Here is an 8689-nt window from a genome sequence, read left to right on the forward strand (position 1 = left end):
CTGGCATGTTTACCTCTGGTCATCGAAGGTTCAGGGTTCTGAATCGTTACTCTCTTTAGACCTCTTCTTCTCTGTGCCCTAGGGTCTCTCCTGGAAAGGCCTCCCCTTCCCTTTGATTTCCTGTCCTTGTGTCGTGAGACTTCAACCTACACTATACCCTGTGGCACCCCTACTGCTTTGTCATAGAAAATGTCCCTTGAGCCTCCCACCCCTATACAGAACTAGTACTGGAACACCTGCTTTCTCTCATCAATACCCCTGGCATCTACATGTGCTTTTCCCTTTGGTAAGACCTTGCACCATCTGTGATTGACCTGTCATTGTCAAATGACATTCTTCTATTCTTTGTAGAGTCTAAGGACTCCTCCCTCCCCTCCACCTGCTCCAATCACATTCCTATCTTAATTACGCTTACCATTCCTCTACTATCACCATCTTTCCAGATACTGCACTAAGGATCTACCCACTAGCCCACAATCTGCTAGGACCTCCACTCTCTTATCATATCCCCTTCTCCTCCCCTCTCAATCCAGCACTCCCTAGGATTTTGTGTTGATACTAATCTATAGAGAGTCCATGGTATTTTAACCAACTATGCACAGATAAAAATTCTTCCCTCCGCTCCAAGCCCTGGTGATCCAATGCCTTGTCGAACTTAAGAAGAGTCCACCATTCCTGTGTCAGAGTAGTGCATGCCTCTCATAACCTGGACATGAAAATGACCACTTGCATGGCCCAAAATGCCTACATGAAGGCAAGCAAGAAAGTTAAAAGGGATCACTGGTCAAAGTTCCTTGAGGGAGCTATCCCTCAAACAGTCTTGATACTGAAAAGTTTTGCTCTTGCCAAGCCTCTGAAATGTTTCCTCTCCTTACCCAATACCACCTTCATGGAGGAACTCAATGATGCCCTCCTCTACTACTTTATCACCCTTAAGCTCCCTGCTTTTTACCCACATATCCCACATATGTTTATGAACTGCCCTACCATTTTGGGAGCTGAGATTGCATCTACTCTCTGTACGTCATCTGCTTCCTTGGTACCTGGCCCAGATTTTGTCAAGTAAGGGGTTTGGAGAAGGATAAATACTCTCTGTCCCTTCCTCCAGGTCAAACTGCTTTCTCTGCTGGTCTCTTTTGGCTTCCATCTTGTTTTCTAAAGAAGGCTAACACAGTGGTTAACAACAAATCTGGCAAATATTCTCATGATCTGCTGGCCTCTTTCAGGATCATAGTTCTTCTTGAAAAAGTCTTCAAGATACAAGACATTGTCATCGTCAACGGTTTCTCCCCCATGGCATGGACAATTAGCCTCCTTAACCTCTACCTATTCTGCTCCCTTCTGACCATCAATACCTTCAATACCTGTGTGACCCTAGCCCATGAAATTAAGACCCTTCACTGTCGTTTTGGATATCCAAGTGGGCTTTGACAATCTTTCTTCTATGAACCTCTTATACATGCTGAGCTCTAAGGGCGACCCCCCACCTCTGTTCTTGGGTATGGTTGTTTCTCATTAGAAGGCAGTTCACGCTAGTATTCTAAGGTGTACCAAGCATCTTCATGTCAGTCTAAGTCAGTATTCCTCAGAGCTAACCAATCTCCTACTTACTCTTCGGTGTTTCTGTTGCCTCCCTCCTCTTCCCTGTCCTATTAGGCCTCATACTTTCCTATGTTGATAGCTTTACTGTCACAGTAGCCTCTGGTTCCTACTATAGAAATATCCAGCATCTCCAGTCTCTGATAGGCAAGGTATCTTAAAGGGACTGAAGACTGGACATCACCTTCTCAATACCTAAGACTGAATTCATCTACTGGTGTACCCTGATGAAAGGGGTCTTACCTCATGTCTTCCTATTGTCATTAATGATGAGCTTTTCCACCCCTCTGAGTGGTTTGCAGGCTTGGTCATTGGTTTCAACTCCCCTCCAGCTCACTTCAAAGAGCGAACAATTCACATTTCAAAAGATCCCTGGCATTAGTTCGGGGTACCTTCTCTATGGTCAAGATGCTCTCTGGCCCATGAAAGGTACTCGCCCCTTTCCATTGTCATAACCTTGCAACCTCACTCCTAGCACCTATCTTGCTCTATGGGGTGGATCTCATTACTCCTACCACCTTTATGATCAACTGCCTGGCTGTATTCTGCAAGCAGGTACAATGTTGGATTACCAACTGTTTTAAAGAAACTCCTGCTGGCATTCTCTCCTGTGAGTCTACACTTCTGTCAATCCAATACCTGATCAAACATTGCCAACATCTTGCAGCTCTCAGTTGGGTATGCCATCCACTGGAAAGAAACCATGCCATGGCCCGCCACTGCAACTTGTTTCCTGCTACTTCAGACTTCTGATGCCCTGAGAACCAGGTCCGCCCACCACAGGTCTCACTCCTGGCTACCACCTAGTTAATTTGAGTATTCCCGAACCCTTACCTGTGCTACTGAAATACTTTCCAATTGATACCATAGCTAACAGGATGATCAAGCTTGCTGGCCACCTGCCCTCTGTCCCCCTTGCCTCCAATGCTTGACTCTCCTCGCTCCTTCCATCCCATGACTCATTGGATACCCCTTCCATGGCCTTCAAGAAAGGTTGCAGACAACGGCTCCTCAACATGTAGTATACCCAGTATGCACTCCTTCACTGATACTTGTATTTCCCAACTCTTACTCTCCAATCTGTCCTGGGCTTGGGCAACTTCATGGTGGGAAGAATCTACCAACTGAGGGCTGGGAAGAGCTACAGGCCTACCATTATCCTTACTGGTGGGACCTAGAAGCCTCAACTGACTGTCCGTACTGCGAGATGGTCGGGAAAGCTTCCACCATGCCAATCTCACTAGCAGGTCCTGCAAAATGGCCAGAGACTGTCACCTCCCTGAAGGAGACTGCCTTGGCGAAGATAAGCCCATTCACTTATCTTTGACATCAGCCCTGCTTGATGGCCTGTCCACTGTTATCTCAGACACTGTAAAGGACTTTCCCCCCAAAATGCCAGTATGTGTAATGATCCCTCCTTGGATAGTTAGTTCTTGGCGACGGGGAACAATACTTCTCTTTTTCTGCTTCTTTCCTTAGTCTTATGATAGCACTAGGCCTCTGCCTACATTACCAATAGTACAAGACCTTTGTCTTCTATCGGGAACGCCTATCATAAGTTTTCTCAAACTCTTCTTGGTGAAGAGCTCTCCTTGGCGTAACGATAATGTTGCAATAAAGATAAAGATCATAAAGGTGTTTTAAATTCATTAAAGTAATAAGTAGGAAAAGTACTTAGAATTCAAGCTAATTATATTTAAACTTGTACTGCCAACACTGGCATACAACGAGCCCCAGGGCTGGGCCCCCAGGTTGTTGCATCCCGGATACCACTAACTACGGACTAACAAAACCTCCAACCCCATACCACAAACATGCCCGCACCATGCCCCAACATGAACACTAAATACAAAGCCATCAACAGTAAAGAAAAATCCTCTGCAGCCCAGCCTACCCACCAGCCAAGTTACCTGTACAAAATACAAGAATCCACTACTGTTACCTAAATGTAACCCCGCGATATCCTCATCCGCAGAAGAAACCTGCCCGAGTGCCCATACTAAATGATCCCAGGATACCACGCCGGCCACCCCGATACCCATCAACATTCCCAAACAAAAGAAACACCCAATACCCAAGCTCGTAGACCCGAGAGAAAGCCGAGATACAGGGCGTGGGCTCCCTAGCCAAGGGGATATGAACCGTCGTAGAGAATCAGGGGGGCACCACACTGGCAATGCAGCCCAAAAACCTTGACAGAAGGAGCCATGACGATATAGTCCCCAAGCCGTTGGAACTTGACTGAACATGCCTAGGTATTCAACTCCTCCTGCAACGCGTCAGCTGGCTCCACAGGCGGCGAACCTGCTAGGGACTCTGTAGTAGCCAGTTTGTGGTAGTGTACCGGAGAAGGCGATGACTCCTCCGAGTCGGGGACAAGCGGCACCGGTGAGGTCTGGTCTTGTTTGACCCGGCAGTTCTTGTTTCTCTTCTTCTTCCCACCTGCGAGCGCAGGTCTAGTAACAGGAGCAGATGGGCCACCCTCATCACCACCCACCGCCACTGGAGGGACGCCACTAAAGGTGTTACCCTGACCAGCGACAGGCTCAGCCACAGAGGACTCAGACACCTTCCTCCCCGAAGGGGGTGATACCACTGTAACTTGTACCACCACACCAGGATCCACCCTACCCACACCAGGAGCCAGCGCCTCAACCAGACCGGAAGAATCAGGAATCAGGCCACCCATACTACCATCCACAAGCGAAGCTGCAGGAGGGGCCAGGATAACTGGCGGTGCCTCATTCCCCCAAGGGAGCTCATCCGCTGAACCCTGAGAACTCTCAGGGTCGACCCCACCCTCCTCAACCGAGACCACCATAGTAACCGCAGCAACCAAGGGGACAGGCGAAGAGTGGATAACCATAGGAGCTTCAGCCACAAGAATCGCGACCAAGCGCAAACTGTATCAGGTTCAAAAGCGACTGAAGTGAACAACCATAAGGATATGTAGAAGTAAGAAAGGACTTCCAGTAAACATAGGAGGAGGTAGAACAACAAAGCCCCCAAATGGTGTTCGAAGTTAAAGACTTGAAGCCTATCGCGAGATAGAAATCAAGGGCTCTGATTGGATTGTCACCGAACCTTCACTACTGACACAGGATGAAAGAAGGAGGAAAAGTACTGAGAATTCAATCTAATTTTATTTAAACTCGTACCACCAACACTGGCATACGACAAGCCCCTGCCGGCACAGGGATACCACTAACCGCTATACCACTAGTCCTAAGCTAGCTGAGTCTACGGCCCTGCACCAACCATCCCCGAGTCATGCCCGCACAAGAACGAATTACAAGACCATTAGACAACCCTGCAGTCGCCCCAGTCCAAGTCCGTAGCCCCTCTGGTATGAAGCCAACCATCACTAAGCGTAGCCGAAGCCGAGCAAAAGACCAACCCGACCAGGTTCCTCGTTCAACAAATATAAAATCACCACCAGCCGGTCCAAAAACCGTCCTGCATAGCCTTCACCACAATAGAAAACCAACAAAAACACACTCAAACTAATGCTACGGGCGACACAATGGCAGGGAGGAGGCAACGAACATGTAAACCTCTCACACCCACATGCCCGGCCCTCGACCCTATGAACCCACTTTGCCAGTTGCCTCTGAAGAGCATACCGGTGAGGAGGACCTGTACCAGCTGCCTGTCCCCCAAATACACCAACATAAACAAAAGAAATACAGAGAGGTGGTGACAGACCGAAAAGGTCAGTGGGGCCTATCTCCCACCTGTGGTACCATGCCTCCTCCTGCCCAACCTATAGCCCAACCAAAGAAACCAAAGAAACCCCACAAAACCTAGCACGCAAGACCCAAACAAGTCCAACCAGCTGGTTGCAACCGACTATCCGCACAGGTGGCCATCAGGCTACCGGTCTGTCTGGGAGCTTTGCAGCACTCAGCAGCTTCACCCAACAGCCCAAGCAGGACTGGAAACACTTAATTAGACCTCACCCAACCTGACACAGGCCCGACCGCTGCTCGCAGGTGCCTCTCCCCCCCAATCAGCCCCCCCCAAGCCCCACACACCAGATGCCGCAGCGCCCACCCAGCCCCCCCAGCCCATAAGACAGATCAACCATCCGACTGCCACAGGACAGCCTATACCCAGCGCCATCATGCAGCCATTGGTCTTGGCCACACGAACAGAGCCCCAACCCTCAACACTGGATAGCCGAGGAAGGCCCACCAGCCACAGCTGGGAGCCACAAAGGAGGCAGCACCAATACCCGAAGGCATTGGCACCAGCCACACCATCCAACCCAGCCAATCTGAAGTCCAACCGAATCTGGAAAGAGTAAGCAGAGCCAGCCAAAGCCAGTCCTACAGGGCTGGCAACAGGCACAGATTGAACGACGGGCAAGAGGCATCCCTGACCAATACGACAAGAAGGGGCAGGGCGAACGAACAGAAGCAGACAAACAGAGGGTAGACCCCACTTGCAATGGGTGAAGCCGCCAACCACAGACCACAACCGAACCACCCAAACGCACAGACAACACGAGTGTCTGGCAGCCAATCGTCCCACACCACCCCAGGTAGCAATGTAAAACCACATCAGGGGGTAAGATTTTTCAGGGTCAAAGCCATCCCCAGCGTAGCGAGGAGGAGACACCTGACTGAACCACCGCACATGCCACAAGGACAAAACTTCCGAGGGAATAGGGATAATCAACATTGTAGGATTCCGACCGTAGAAACGAAAATGTAACGAGGAGGGGCTGGCCAGGTACTGCCCTGCCACCTGTGGAGTGATTCGGCCAGTATGATGAGTTGAAACTTGGGAAGGTCATCAGTCTAACCCAAGGTCATTTTGTATCTTGAGAAGTAAGGACTCCATTAAAACCCAACGAGAAACATGAGCTGGCCCAAAGAATGACACAGGTGATCCCCACAAACAGAATGTTCCATCCTCCCCAATCGAACACAAAACCTGGGAGTAGGTGATAGACAGGAAGCCATAGATGTTTTACCGAAAGGGGCTCGTAAGGGGCCCTGTTGAAGTGCTCGAAGTGACAGTATGATGAGAAACCATGAGATGACGAAACGAGAAGCAAACAAGTAATCCGCCACGCAACACCTAACAGACCTTAGTACCAAGGACCCCTGGAACTACTGAGTGAACTCAGATATCTCCCCCTGAATCCAAGGCATCAAGGCCCACAAAGAGTGCGAAAGAATTGCTCGGGACGAGGCCACGGCAAGGACCAGGAAAAGTACTTACAACAAAGCGTGAAGAACCAATCTTCCTCTGCCGCATCGGCCTCCTTATGTAGTGTTCTTCCCACCCGCAGTCATGTGACACAAGGTGGTCACATGTGCGAAACCAAATCATAACAAACTAGTCATGTGACCAAACTGGTCACATGCTTGAAACCCATGACCTCATAGCAAGGTCATGTGCAAAAACTCATAATCCAATCATAACCCAATAAACAAGTCATATGACTCGACTGAGTCATATGCGTGAAACCCATGACCTCATAAGGAGGTCATGTGTAAAACATAAATCATATGCGCAAGGCATACCCGCAAGGCACACTTATAAGGCATACTCGTCAGGTGCATGTCCCATAACTCATATTTGAGCCATGTGCGAAAGCATCACAAATCCCACACATAACAAATCATATGACTCGAATGAGTCATATCTGTGAAACAATAACATACCTGTGACTCATTACTATGTGTCACGTGAAAACCTTTTCCTCGCCAAGTCACATTCATGACAGTATGCAGGGATTGCATTTCCTCCCCACATGCTTTGTCATTCCTGAACTCTCCTCCTGCTCCTCGCCCTTCTTGGTTAATGTCCTTAGTAGTTGGAACGAGTTGCACTCACTTCATCTCCTTTGTAAATGTTTTCCTTCTTTCTTAGTTTTGGTATTTCCCTTTATTCTGCTACATGCAGATTTGTGATATCTGTTTTTCATAATCGTTGTAGGTACTAGTTGTATTTCTTTGTTGTTTCGCATTGGCATTAAGGTTTTGTTTATCGTATTGCTAGCACTGCATGCAAGATCTTGTATTTTAACAACAAAGACATGATGATAGAAAGAAAAATTCAAAAAAAAAAACAACTCCAAAAACACTGAGAATGACCTCAGGACCTTGGCCTCCTATGCAAACCTGGTACTGTAATACTCCTTCTTCCTCATCAACACTCCTGATATCTCCATGTGCTTTTCCCTATGGTGGGACCATGTCTGGTTAGTAATAGATCTTTCCTTCTTCAACTACCGAGTTGCCACCTTCTTGAAGTTCAGGAATGTCCACCTCCCCTCTACTAGCACTGATCAAGTTCCAATTCTTATTATACTTGCCTTCTCTCTACTGTCTCTTCCTTGTCTGATACCCCACTGGGAGTCCACACACTGCCTGGCAGTTTACAAGGATCTCCACTCAGTCATTGTAATCCCTCAACTATCTTTTCCGGCTGAACAAGCCCCAGGGTCTGGGCTGCACTCGAGTCTTTGAAGGAGGTACAGAATTTTAGCAAACCACATTCCAATGGAGCAGCTCTCCCTCCACTGTATGACCTGGTAGTTTGATACCTTGTTGGACCTGCCATAGGTCCATTGTTCATGTGTTGGAGAAATGTCCACATTGCTCACTGCAGATGCTAAAACCATAACCTACATTGCCAAGAATACCTACTTTAAAAGAATCAAGAAAGCCAAACAGTCTCATTGGTCTAGGTTCCCTGAAGCGGCAATACCCCAGATAGTATAGACGGCGAACAGAGTCCTCTTTGGAAAACCTCTAGAACTTATCCATCCTTGCCCAATGCATCTGGCCTAGATGAACTAAATGGCCACCGTTTCTATATTTTCACCCCCAGACTCTACTGTTTCTGCGGCCCTATTCTTCACTCCTGTCGAGACTGCCCCTCCCTTGTGATCGCTGAAATTGCCTTAGCTCTCGTGAAGTTATCTTCCGGCTTAACCTCTGGCCCTGACCTCATCCCATGAAAAAGATTAACCCCAACTGCCACTCCCTCACAGTCAAACTCCTTTCTCCACTGGTCTCTTTAGGCTTGCATTCTGCACCCTTCCATAAAGCAAATTAGGTGGTTCTTGATCAAC

Source organism: Tuber melanosporum, assembly GCF_000151645.1.
Source record: "Tuber melanosporum whole genome shotgun sequence assembly, scaffold_12, strain Mel28".
In the NCBI taxonomy this organism is placed as follows: domain Eukaryota; kingdom Fungi; phylum Ascomycota; class Pezizomycetes; order Pezizales; family Tuberaceae; genus Tuber; species Tuber melanosporum.